The sequence below is a fragment of the Trachypithecus francoisi genome, unplaced genomic scaffold, assembly GCF_009764315.1.
Source record: "Trachypithecus francoisi isolate TF-2019V2 unplaced genomic scaffold, Tfra_2.0 Lachesis_group13, whole genome shotgun sequence".
In the NCBI taxonomy this organism is placed as follows: Eukaryota; Metazoa; Chordata; class Mammalia; order Primates; family Cercopithecidae; genus Trachypithecus; species Trachypithecus francoisi.
The window spans coordinates 110,526,686-110,540,466 of record NW_022681458.1 but is presented as its reverse complement, the minus strand read 5'-3'; the positions used below and the strand labels follow the sequence as shown (position 1 = coordinate 110,540,466).

General features: G+C 39.6%; 1 protein-coding gene and 1 non-coding gene across 2 annotated transcripts in view; one reads left to right on the top strand and one right to left on the bottom strand.

The window, feature by feature from the left end:
* Positions 1-13,781, bottom strand: part of NCKAP5 (NCK associated protein 5) — an 881,023-nt gene that overhangs the window by 660,425 nt on the left and 206,817 nt on the right. The gene's annotated exons all lie outside the window — the stretch shown is intronic.
* On the top strand, positions 453-558 carry LOC117095468. Its single transcript, XR_004442009.1, has one exon. It is a non-coding gene; the product is annotated as a U6 spliceosomal RNA (small nuclear RNA).

The window sequence follows — 13,781 nt, the reverse complement described above, 5'->3', positions numbered from 1 at the left end:
TGGGTTTAAAGCCTGGCTTGAGGCCTTTAATGCATTAGCAATGAGTGTTAATGTTCTCTGCTTTCTTCCATGACTAGGAAAAGCCATGGCCTTGACAAGCTCAACAAATAGAGTGTGGAAGCGAAGTCACACAGAAAGACTCAATGGTCCTACATTTCTATAGCTACTATCCACATTAGCCACATTCTGTCACCTTGTCAACCACCACGGAATTACTAGTAGAATTGAGAGTGGTGGCAATCTAGCATCTTCCTACTTACTTTCAACACTTTCCATAATCATATCCTAAGTCCTTAGAGCCAATCAGACTGCATTGCTGAACACCATGCAAAAGAAAACTTCTCAAATCTCCTTTGCCAACATTTCTATATCATGTTTATTTTGCTCACCTACGTAGTGAGGGACTGCACTGGGTATTGTGTGGAAATTAAAGTGATTAACACACAAGGAAGGTGCTTGTTTCAGCTGCACATGTACTAAAACTGGAATGCTACAAAGAAGATTCAGATGGCCCTGGGCAAGGATGACACCCAAGTTTGTGAAGCACTCCATATAGAAGGGAAAAAATTAAAGACACAAGGGAGGAGTTTGCAACCTCCTATGTGCATACACAGATTTAGTAGAAGGTGCTGTGATAAGGGCTGTAGGAGGGACTCAATTTGCTATCAGAAGAAAAGGCAAGGGAAGAAGGCCATTAGTAATCTGTTGAGAGACGGTTTATTTCAATGGTTATGTGTGTGGACGCTGGAGCCATCCTGCTTGGATTCAAAGGGTGGCTCTGCGACTTAATGGTCATTTGACCTTGACCAAGTCTCTCAGTCACTTTGTGTCTCAGGCTCCTCTTCTGTAAAATGGGGATAATAATAATGATTCCTGTTTCATAGGGCTTTTAAGAGGACCATGTGAATGAATACATATAAAGCTGGTGCTGTCGTATTAGATATTTCTTTCGAAAGCTGAATTGGAAGTTCTCACAGTGGTGGTAAAGTATCTGTCATGGAGGGCATGCCATGTGACAGATGCTAGCTTGGGCACTTTTACGTTCATAATCTTATTTAATTGAAACTTCCCAGCAAATAGATATTATCACCCAGATTTTAAAAGCTATTGATCACAAGAGTTGAATACGTTGTCTGACATTTCATAGGTGGCCAGTGGCAAAGTGGAGATTCAAGATCATGACTGTCCAGCTCCCAAGTTCATGCTCCTTCTGTCCCTCAGCACTACCTTTGACCATTCCTCTGTATCCACATATAAAAAGAATTTCCTTTTTTTGAGTATATGCAGATTGGTTATCCAGCTGTTCTCCAGTCATAACTACTCCTTGAAGGAGGCTTCTGCCTGTTTTAAAGGTGGAATCGCAGTAATGAAGCATGGGGAGCAGCAGATGCCTTACCAGAAAATAATTAGCAAAATTCCTGAATTAGGGTGCCCCTCACACTGCTGCAGTGCAGAAAACAGTGAACTGATTGGTGTTAGATTTTTTATCTTGGTAAGAAGGATCAGGTCAGCTCCTTTACAGCATGTGGCTGAGCTGGGTCTCTACTGTGAATCAAAGAGAATAGAAAGCCAAAAACAGGTCCATTTATTTGAGGTCATTCACTACCTTCTATAATAATGACATACATTTGCTGAGTGCTAACTGTGTGATATTCATTGTGCTAAGTGTTTTGCATAAAATGTCTTACGTTTCATATGGCCCAATGGTGCAAGCATGTTGTCGTTCCCATTTTATAAGTGCCCAAATCTAGACACGGAGCACTAAAGTAACCTGCCCAACCCTTCCTGGTATCCATGGAATGTCTCAGTGGTATTGGGATACAAATGTAGGAAATCTACTTTCTGAGATATAATCACTGCGTTATAGATTCTTACCCCTTTCACTCTTAATCAAAGCAAAAAAAAACTGACTTGAAACAAGCAAATTGCTACACTTGACAATAGAAATATAAGCCAAATCTGAATTATTAGATTGCTAGTAATTCTTATTTGACTATTAATTGGGTGCTTTAGCTGGGATGGGTGTACCTTTTCCTTTCCTTTAGTTGGATAATTGCAAGTGAAAATTTTGGATATTATCATTCATGTACAGAGAGAGCTAGAAGTCAGCAATTATACAAATCCCCTTAATCCTGTATGTATTTTACCTGCACTGTAAATCTCCTTCATTTTAAATCCGCCACTTGTTCTATAAAAAAATGTATAGACTAAGGAACCACAAAAAAGTTAAATAAAAATTTTTGCTTAATGATATATTGATTGTGCATACATATCTTTACTTTTGCATATTCTATGTTGCCATTAAAAGATCCATTAAAACCTGAATTCAAATAATTATTCACTGCTCACATTACTATGATAATCAATTGACTATTATGAAAATTATTGCCATCTTTAAGAATTGCTTTGCTAAGTGAAGTAATTAGAACTGATATTTTATTTTCTATTTCAGTTCCAAAAATTGATTTTATATGCTAATCAGAGTGTGAAAATTGGGACATAAATTTTATAAACAAAATGAATGGCTAGTCAGGCTTCCTACTTGACACTTTATATAGTATGTGGTGTTTTTCAAGGCATCTTGCTCTTGAGAACACACTGCTGATTACTGTATCTGTCAGACTAGGTAGGAGAAGTTTTTCATTTTACAGAGTCTCAGGTATCTGAAATTCCAAGAATTAAGAGGTGTGGGCCTTCAATCAGTACAGAGGGTGGAAAACCACACCTTTTGTCCATTAAAATAGCCATTATTTCTTAGAGTCCCAAGAGAGAAGCAGAGGAAAGACAGGTACCATTTACCAACTGTCTTGAGTGTGCCTGGTATTCAACTCCTGACATATATGTTTTTTCTGTTCCTCATAGTTATCTGGCTAGGTAGTTTACAAGGAAGCAGACTCAGACTAGGAATTTAATTTGTGATCACACACCCAGTAAGCGGCTAAATTGGGAATTAATCCCAGTCTGCCGGTTCCCAAGGCCACACTTTTCCTTTCCTTTAACCAGGCCAAGTGCAGACAGCTGAAGTGAATACATCTCAGCACAAGGATCGAGCTTCATTATGATTTTGCCCTTTGGCACAAATGTCTTGGTAATGTTTCAAAAGAAAGTTAATGCCTTCACTTGGTTTTTATGTGATGATGAATTGTAGAGGAAGATCCAGGAAACCACATGTTGAAGATGCATTTGGAAGCAAAAACACAAAAAATATTTTCGTATATATTACTGGAATTATGAAGTGAAATGAAAGGAAGAATAAATTTGGTAAAATAAAACAAGATGGTAGTCTCAATTCCAGCTCAGCTAATAAGAAAATGGGACATTCTGAATAAGTTCCCTATCTGGGTGTGAAACAGCTCACTTTTGAAATGAAGGGTTACGCTCTTCAGGTAAGAGTTTCTCTTTTTGCTATGCTGGTGGCTGATAACGTTTACTTCATCTCTAAAAGTGACAGGGTTCTGTTCGACAGAGGTACATCCCTATTGGGTCTCACTGCCACAGGAAAAGAAGGGGCACTCATTAAATACTGTCACTCTGTTTTGCTCCCATGATCCCAGGTGTCTACTAGAGAGACGTAAGTGACATTTTTATAATAAATACCAAACAATGAACATTGTCAGATCCTTTAGGGGCTTGGTCATAGATCAACAGATTTCCTATGGCCATAGCTAGAACTCAGGGCTCTTTCCAATTTGCTTTCTGATCCCCCACTCTTCTTCCTTTTATCGTCATAAAGAACACAACTTACTAATATGCCAGTAGGGCAGACAATTTTAATTTTTCACATAGTATATGGACCCACACTCAGCATACCTGGGTTTAAATCCAGCTGCTGCTATTGTGTAGCTGAACTTCTTGAACTTCCTCAAAACTTTTCTGGCCTTGGAGTCCTCATTGGTTTGAGATTTCGCGTGTCCTTTATGCTCCAAATTCAGGACAACTTGAGATGCAGGCTTACAGAAGCAGTTAAGTACCAAGCTGGGGCTCTGCATTAATGCTCTGCTAAATGTCTGTGCTATAGGGATGAGTTCTAATCAGACTGCCATAGAAACAATTTCCCTTCTTATAGGGTAAAATTCATACATTACCCCCAGTACTTTAGAATGGGGTTATATTTGGAGACAGGATCTTTAAAGAGCTAATAATGTTCAAATAGGGTGGGTAGGGTGGGTAGGGTGGGCCCTAATCCAATATGACTGGTATCCTTGTATAAGAAAAGATTAGAACATTACCAGAGAGAGAGAAGTGGATGCACAGAAAGACGACCACGTGAACACACAGCAAGAAGGTGGCCATCTGCAGCCAAGGAGAGGGGTTGCAGAAGAAGCCAATCTTGCCTACATGTTGATCTCAACCTTCTAGCTTTCAGAATTGTAAGAAAATGAATTCCTGTTCTTTAAGCCACTCATTCTGTGGTACTTTGTTATGGCAGCCCTAGGAAACAAATATGCTCATTATACCAATAACCAACTTCCTTGGATAGAATGGACCATTCTTAGGATGAATTTCATGCTGTAGCAGGGAATGCATATGTTTGAACAATTTTGCCCCCAAAGTTAACAAACACTATATAATATGGGCTATACTCAGATATCTAAATATTTTATTCCCTCAAGTACAAACATTTGAATCAAATATTCAAAAAGTCTAGATTTTAATATTAGCAAGTAATAGATTCTTGGAATATTTAAAGAGCATGATTGAAGGATAAGCTGAATTATATGGGCTTATTGCATTTTTTGTTTGTTGAAATCAAATATTTGAATTTAATAATTTGGTTAAGAAAAAATATAGCAAGTTACCATCACAGACATTTGGTTTTTAATGCTGTGAGGCAGTGGAGTGAAATTCTATCTATAGAGTAATGGCAACATGCTATTCTCCAAGGCTCCCAACAAATGTTCAAAGATGCAGAGTTCCTATACCAGTTCTAAATGCACACGAATGATTCTGTCATTGCATTCTAACTTCTTAGTAACAGAATGTAGTAAGTAAGCATTCAGAGCCTAAGGTCTTTACTCACATACTAGGAAACGGAATCATGCACCCCCATCTTATAGCACAGCCTTCATTCTGAAAGATTAAATCCTATTGCACCATCATTAATCAATTCTTCTCACAGCATTCCAGCAAAAATAATACAATGAGTATCAGGTTCTTTTTTGGTACATAAGAAGACACGCATAGCTGATTTGCTAAGGCAGGAAGCCTGTTATATGGTGTCAAGACTAAAACTACCAAGTATTTTGTGTTTTAGTCCAAAAAGATTTATTTTTTCTTTCCAAGAGAATGTGCTATGACATATATGCTTCCTTTAAAATACAAGGCCATGGCCAGGCATGGTGACTGATGCCTGTAATTGTAGCACTTTGGGAGGTCGAGGCAGGCAGATCACTTGATGTCAGGAGTTCGAGACCAGCCTAGGCAACATGGTGAACCCCTATCTTTAAAAAAAAAATACAAAAGTTAGCTGGGCATTTAGGTGCTCACCTGTAATCCTAGGTACTCAGGAGGCTGAGGAAGGAGAATTGCTTGAACCTGGGAGGTGGAGGCTGCAGTGAGCCAAGATCGTACCACTGAACTCCAGCCTACGTGACAGAGTAAGACTCCATCTCAAAAAAATAAATAAATAAAAATAAAATACAAGGTCACTTTCCCATTTCTATGATCCTGCCTTATGATCAGTTACATGCAGGGAAAAATTAAAGAAATTTCAACAGAATTAATATAATCTGAATTATTTTGAATTTACCAATTTTCCTTGTTTCTCTCTCCAATAGAGAGAGAATATTTCTTATGTCTCTCAGCAATAGAGAGAAACGAGAAATTGTGTACATTTTAAAAAATGAGTGTGTCAGAAGAAAGAATCTCCTAGAAATAATGAGAAGTTTATGGAATTTTTTCTCTTTTGATCTTTAAGAAGAACACAAGGCTAAGTCACTGGGATAAAAATAGTTCTATGAAACAGGTCCTCTGGCCTGTGAATCCATGGCCGCAGGCTATTTTTAACAAAGCATATAAACTGTCTAGGTTGCTTTGGTCTTTGAAGGTCTTTCAAGGATGAAATAATTCCATGACTTTTGACATTTGAGAATCTTTATGGGTGTGAAAGGGAACTAATTGAACAAGTGGGCTATGCTGCCAGGAACAGAGATGGAGTAGCCATATTTTAACCAAGCAAAGTAATATGTTCAGTGGCAGCCATTAATTTATTTCTGCCAAGACAGATGGCCTTCTCCTTGATACCAATGGGGAAAAAATAATTAAGAAAATCTAGAGCCAGAATGGAAAAGATAGGCTGTCTTTTGACAAGGTGATTCTTCAGTTTGCAATTAACAACTGATAAAGTACTACGCATGTTAACTTTGGGGAAGAAAAGCTAGTCATTTGAAATACTAATCTCACTTTCTTTTCAAGCTACCTTTCACTGGTATCTGCCCTTTCTGTCCCATCCTGCAAGTAGGCCATACATTTTATAGAAAACAATTTAAAAGAATGTCAGTAGATATCAGCTATAATTCTAGAAACTTCTGTGTGGTCTTTGGTTTTACATATATGGTTTCAGAAGCAAATCCAGTGGGCATTGCTAACAGTCACATGCTTTAGCTTCTGGGTGTTAGAAAGCAAACCTCCACTCCTGTGCCCTACAGACACTCTCTTCACTGGAATTCTCAAAATATATGATCCCTAGCCAGCAAATTATTATGTTTTTAAAATTATACTAGCTGCCATACATATCAAGGACGGCTTTTCACGGGGCAAAAGGGAATCATTTAAGAATTCCATCAGATCACAGAAGTAGCAAGTTATTCACACCTACCTTGAGTTGACTGGCAATTTTTTTGTAGCTTGGAGGTAACTGGCTTTTTGTTGAAATTGAGGATAATAAATTCTAGCTCTCATTATAGTAATGAAAAGCAGCTCTTGGTCTCTTCATCTTGAAGAATGTGCAGAGAACTAATTTCCCCTCAGAAGTCCTTTGGTCTGGCCAGACTAAGTTTTACCAAAAGAACACATGGTATTTCAAACATTGGAAGACTTACCCTTCTTTTCTTCCTCCTGTCTTTTCATTACACAAATATTTATTAAGACTTCATTTTGCCTTAAGTTGGATCCTCTGTAATTGCCATAATATTCTATTATTTTGACTTACAACAATGGCTCTGGATACCCCTTGACAACGCATAAGAAAGAGGATACACGACCTATCTGTAAAGATCTTATAAACAAGTTGACGAGCCAAGAGTAAGGTAATGGATGACCTATAACAAGAATCCTTGGTGACCCTAACTTGAGCGGCATTAAATAATAAAGGTAATAAGAGTTCAGAGATGGCAAAAATCCCTACTACAAAAGTAAGCAGTGATTTCTTTTTGAATGAAGAGATGAATATAAATCTTAAAAGTACATTTGGAAAACACGACATTCTATTACAGAAGCATTCCGTTCCTCATGCTTATTGCACCTGTGTTTTCTTCCTTATCTCAGCAGCCAGCGGACATCCTCAGAAGTAATATTGTTTCCACACTTCTCATGCAACATTGTGAAAATGGTTTTACTTAGGTACCATTCTCGTCACTTGCTTCATACAAACCACTCTAGCTGTTCATACATCTTTTCAATCAGATTATAATATTTACCTATGACCTTGTTTTAACCATTGTCAATTCAATTAATTCCATTTACCTATGAATGAAATCACTAAGACCATTAGATCAAATGAATTCCATGTTATCTTCTACAACCACATTCTTTTACCCCATGGAAAAAAAAAACACTTATTCGAGTATATATACAGCTATGAAGATGTCAGAATATAGAAACGTAAAAATGACCAACTGGGCCAGACCCAGCACCTATCTCTGACTTGTCATTCTGGAAGTGAGCAGATTTTTTCTGTACCCACACACCTGAAGGTCATGACTAATTATCCTCACTAACAAGAACTCCTTCAGGCAGTGCTTCTAAAGGGGATAAGGTGGAGTGGGCTCTCTTTCTTAGAGGAATATAGTGATGCTCCATTGGGAAGAGAAATACGTAATTCAAAGAAACCCTTCAGGTAATTTTGATATTTTATTCAATCCATCCTCAGGTCCACACTACTGAAAATTATCACTGTATTGTACATATTTCTTCTTGATATCAAGCTCAGTGAGTACCAAACTAACTTCTCTTACCTATTATCAATCTGTTATCTGAGAATGCATCGAGATAATTCAAAGTTATCCATATTTCACAATACTGGTGTTCAAATGTCCTCCCATATTTGCCAACTGTTAAGTAAAGTAACACAGCACCAACCACACTTAACCACTCTAGATTATCCTTTTTTTTTTTTTTTTTTTGTACCAGTATCTCTCCACCCACACTGTAAACTCCTATCTTTCCTGTCTTTACATTTCCAGCACCTGGGACAGAGCCTGGACTTTAAAGTTGTATAGAACCACATTAAATTGCCATTTTTTGCCACTTAACCGTGGTTGCACAGTAGCAATTTCATAAGGTTCAACCTAATAATTGTAAGCCATAACTAATGAATAGAAGAATTTTAAAAAGGATCTAAACATTCTTTAGGGCTTCAGGGAAAGGAAATGGGGGAGGGAAGGAAACTAAGATTTCCTGAGATTTTGATGCAGTAGGTCTGGGGTGGGACCCAGGAAGCAGCATTTTAACTAGTATTGCAGATGATCTTATGCAGATGCCCCATGGACCATGTTGTGACAAATGATGCCTTTAGGGACACAAAGGGAGTAGAATAAGCTTCTGCTCAGTTAGAAGGCAGCAGGAGACAAGGTTACTCCCAACTCCTCCTTTTCATGCAAATCATCTTCATCTCATCCAGAGTAAGCTGTGTGAGCCAGAGTCAGAGAGCCCTGGGCAGTTTGCATGGCTGTCCTTATCAGGTCTTACAGTAGTATCCTTTTTTTCCAGAGGTATTTTGTTCTTTGGAAAGTCCCTAGCAGCTTTGTGCCTACCACTCAACAATACCCCCTTCAGCCACCATCTGCACTGTGTATATGCAAGGTGGAATCATTCAGCTCTTGCATTCCCAAGTATTCCTCGTTTAGGAAAAGTGTTCTCTAATGTGCTCAGAGACAAAAGCACCCAGAGGTCACTGTGTTCTTTGTTCAAGTGGCTGCAATGTCTGAAAACACAAGGGACTTCTTGACAGATTTCACAGTGTTGTGATTAATTAGTGCCCATACTTGACAGGCTAGGAGATCACCAGAATGGTCCCTGCAGGATGGTGCAACATCTCTCCATGTCAGAGCAGTGAGGGACAGGTGGATGATGATTTCCACAACTAGATGGGAGGTAGTGTAGAGTGGGCTGCAGGCTCATCAGATCTCAACTCACTTGATCCCACCTTCAAAGGTATACTAAAGGTGAAGGCTTATTCATTGAAAATCAGCAACACAAATCCTCCAAGGCAATGCATCACAGATTGTGTGATGCACTGAAGGACATGCTGTGTTAATGACTGCATTTGTTACAATTTGCACAGTGCATCCTGCTAGGCCGTGCTCATAAGGGACAGCATATTAAACTTATCATGTTGTCACTGAACATATCATGCAATGAGATGAAGTATCAGCACCCTATTCATTGCGTATGTTTCCGAGGGTTTCCAGATTAATAGCTATCTTGAAGACTATAAAAAAAATCATAGGTTTAATGTACACATATACATGAAAGTAAGAAACATGTTAGTAGCAAAAAATGACAAATACATTGCCTACAAAAAGAAACACATGTATCTACACATGTTTAAAAAAAAGGATAAGAAAACCTGTGCTCAGAGCAGAGGATTATCACAGAGGCCAATAGTATAAGGAAAATGTAAAAGGGCAAAAATAAAAAAAAAAAAATTCTAGTCCTTGAAAAATTTTATTGTTTATGTCTAAAACTGAGATGGGACTATCAAAATCTGAATTTCATCCATCCATGCATCCATCCATTCATTCAACCATCCATCCATTTACCCACCCAATAAATACTGATTGAATGCAAACTATGTCCAGATACTGCGACAGACAGGATGTAATCATATGTAAATGACATCCTAAGTTCTCTGAACTCACGGAGTTTAAATTCTACTGTGGCAGTCAGACCCAAACATATAAGTTTAAATCTGAATTCATGTAGCTGCAAGCAGTGGTGTAAATGCTGAATAAGCTTGGGAGTTGGAAGGATGTGATTTGTAGCTTTTGCCATAGTGTAAGTGCACCCACCCTGGACAATTTCAGTCTAACAATGTGATGTCACTGGATGAGGAGTTGGAAAGAGATGTGTACAGTTAACTCTCTGGAGCAGTCTGAGTCAGCCCCAGCTCATCCTTGGACGTGATGTGAAGAAGAAAAGTTGGGTAAGGGGCCAGAGACTGCAGGGAATGGTGGATCTTTTAGGCCAGTGTCAGTCATTCTTTGATTAGTGACATTTGAACAGAGACCTGAATAAAGAGAAAAGGAGTAATAAAAATGTGGCCAGTCGCAGTGACTCATGCCTATAAACCCGGCACTTTGGGAGGCGGAGGTGGGTGGATTGCTTGAGGTCAGGAGTTCGAGACAAGCCTGACCAACATGCTGAAACCCTTGTCTCTACTAAAAATACAAAAATTAGCTAGGCAGTGGTAGCATGTGCCTGTAATCCCAGCTAGTTGGGAGGCTGAGGCAGGAGAATCGCTTGAACCTGGGAGGCAGAAGCTGCAGTGAGCTGAGATTGCGCCACTGCACTCCAGCCTCAGCGAGAAAGTGAAACTTCATTTCCAAAAAAAAAAAAAAGAATAATAAAAATGTGAAGCAGGGAGTTGAGGATTGGGGGGGGGAGAAGAGTGAGCACAAAGGCAGCACCGAGCACAGAGGAAGCACTGCACTGCATTGCAGCTAAAGGTACTCCCTGCAAAAGTGAAACCAGGAACGACCAGTTAGGGGTGGTTTGCATTCATCTAGGCAAGAAGTGCAAGCGGCTTGATGCAGAGTGGTAGAAGTAGAAGTGATGTGAAATGCTTAGATTTGGGATACATTTGTGAGGTAGACTTACTTGAAGTCACCGATGGGTTGGATGTGAAGAGGGTAATGGAGGCGTCAAAGGCAATCTGAGAAAGACTCTTAGTTAGCTTTTGCTGATAATACATACCACCATTAGATGCAATGGGGAAGACCAAAGCAAAACTTTGTGTAGATTAAAATCAAAAGCTCTGTTTGGGTCATTTTAGGTTAGACTTATTGACAGACATGTGGAGATGTCAAGTAGGTAGCAGGATATACACAAGTCTAAAGGTCAGAGGAAGTCAGGGATGAAGATATATGAAGATATGAATTTGGAAGTCATCCAACTATCGATGATGTTAGTGACTATGCCATTGGTGCGTCATTTGAGGACCAATGCCTTAGAGAATAATGGCAGAGATTCAGCCTTTAAGGGACCCCTGGGGAGGAGGCAACCTTTTATAGAAAGAGGTGTGAATCATTGCCCCAAAATATCTCCTGTTAAGCTCTCCCTGTCTCAGACGCTACAGCTTTTAAAACATACTCCATTTTCACAGCCTGGGAAGTGAGGAGCGCCTATGCCCGGCTGCCCCATTGTCTGGGAAGAGAGGAACGCCTCTGCCCGGCCACCACACTGTCTGGGAAGTGAGGAGCGCCTTTGCCAGGCTGCTGCTGTGCAACCCTCCAAGTGTGAAGTGACAGCCTTGTGTGTGATCTTTCCGCCTGCCCCAAGTTTGCATTTTTGACATTAAAGTTTACTTTTAAATTAAAAAAAAAAAAAAGATACTCCATTTTCATCATAGTCCTGTTAAAATCCATATTAATACTTACTAACAAACTAATAGAGATTTCCCACCTGTCAACCTGACTAGAGAACTGGGTGTGTGATGTTCAGAATGTGGAGCAATGGTTCTCAACCCTCGCTACACATTATAATCACCAAGTAGATTTGAAAAATGCTGATACCTGAGACCCATCCCAGTGAGTCTAGTTTAATTGTTGTGCAGTGGCAAAAGGCATGGATTTCTTTTAAGGTGTAAACTGGACAAGGGACAGGAAAGGTGGTGATGGAACCAAAGAGTTGAAGGTCTCAATAATGTTGAGGATACTTGCCAAGTCATCTAGTAAGAGAGGAGTTGTGATCTGCCTGTGGGGTAATTTCATTGTGACTTTGAAGGTGGTTCAAGATGTAATATGGGAGTGGAGACAGAGTAGAGCAAAAGATCAATGGGGATAAAGGAAGTGTAGTTACTGAAGGCCAGGGTGTTGGGAAATTCCTAGGAGGTTTGGGGTGCGAGCTATGATAGCAGGAGCAGAGATGGAAGATGACTGAGCCAAAGAACCAGGAGTCAAAGACTTCAGTGACTGAGGAGACAAGAAGAACAATTATTTGAGGACAGCAAGAAGCAGCAGCAGGAAGTGTTTATGCAGGACTGAACCTGAAAGTTTCATATCCAATCAGTGAGAGACTTCTGGTAGGTTTCCCTATAAATTATATTCTAAATCTGACAATTTCTCATCACTTCCACCACTCCACCCCACTCTAAGCAACGTTTGCCTGTTACCCATCCATGGAGAAGGAATAAAATGGCCCAAATATGGTAGTAGAAAGCAGGGACAATACCAACTGCAAATCCAAGCCATGCATTTGCAGGAATCCAAAGCAGTGGGCAAGAACACATCTATTTGAAAAGGCTGCAGGGATGCAAAATCTTCAGAATGGGGTCTCTATCCAGCGAAAGCTATTAAGTGGTATATTCCGAGAAGAGGAGAGATTGATGATGACAGACTGTGAATTTGAAAGGATTTTCAGAGGATGAGATGGGATGAGAAATTGGGCCACATACGAGTTTGCTGAGATGTGTGAGATTAAGAGATTTGGGTATTAATGGATTTCCAGGGCTGCTTAAATTTCTAGTGTTAGCTAAGGCAAAACATGTTAGAAAAGATGTGATTTGTCTCATAGCCTCTTAGAGAACAGTCCTAGGGTGATGGTCTGAAATATTCTAACTAGCCATATGGTAGCTTCCAGGGCTGCAGGCCCCTCACAGAGCATGTGTTTGCAAAGTGGACTATGCAAGGAACGCTTTCGTGCTACGATCATCAGACTGGGCTACAGTGATACGATCATCAGACTGGGCTACAGTGATACGATCATCAGACTGGGCTACAGTGATACGATCATCAGACTGGGCTACAGCCCTCAGGAAACACAAGGATGAGAACTTGTGAACGAATGTGTGTAATCAAGCTCCATCCACGGAGAGTGATGCGAGAGGAGGGTCACTTTCCAGTAGAGTGGGAATCATCCTGGTGTGCATTACCGAGTAACACATCCAGTTAATGACACTCGGCTACAGCTTGCTCCCCAGAAGACTTGAGTCATTTTAACAAATAGAAGACTGGGTGAATTTCTGTGAGCTCTGACAGGTACAAACTGTTTCCTTAGGCTCGTTGAGGACTGAGTGTTGCAGTTGCCTCATCACTGTCGTGGGCCCTGCCCTGAAAATGAACATGCCTGTTGAACTAAACATTGACTGCCACATGTGAAATATAAAACAATCTTACTCCCTGATTTGTGAAATTATTTATGTTAAAAGTTCTACAAAGCTATATACATAGAGATAAGGCTGGAAGGAAATACTCCTAAACGTAGTAATGTTATGGATAATGTATTTTTTTCTCTTTATTCTTTTTGGTGCTTTTCTCAGCTTTCTACTATAAGGTCGTAAAACTTTGAAAATTGTGAGGGAGAGTTAATTATAAAGTACAAATACTCAACCAGGCATGGTGGCT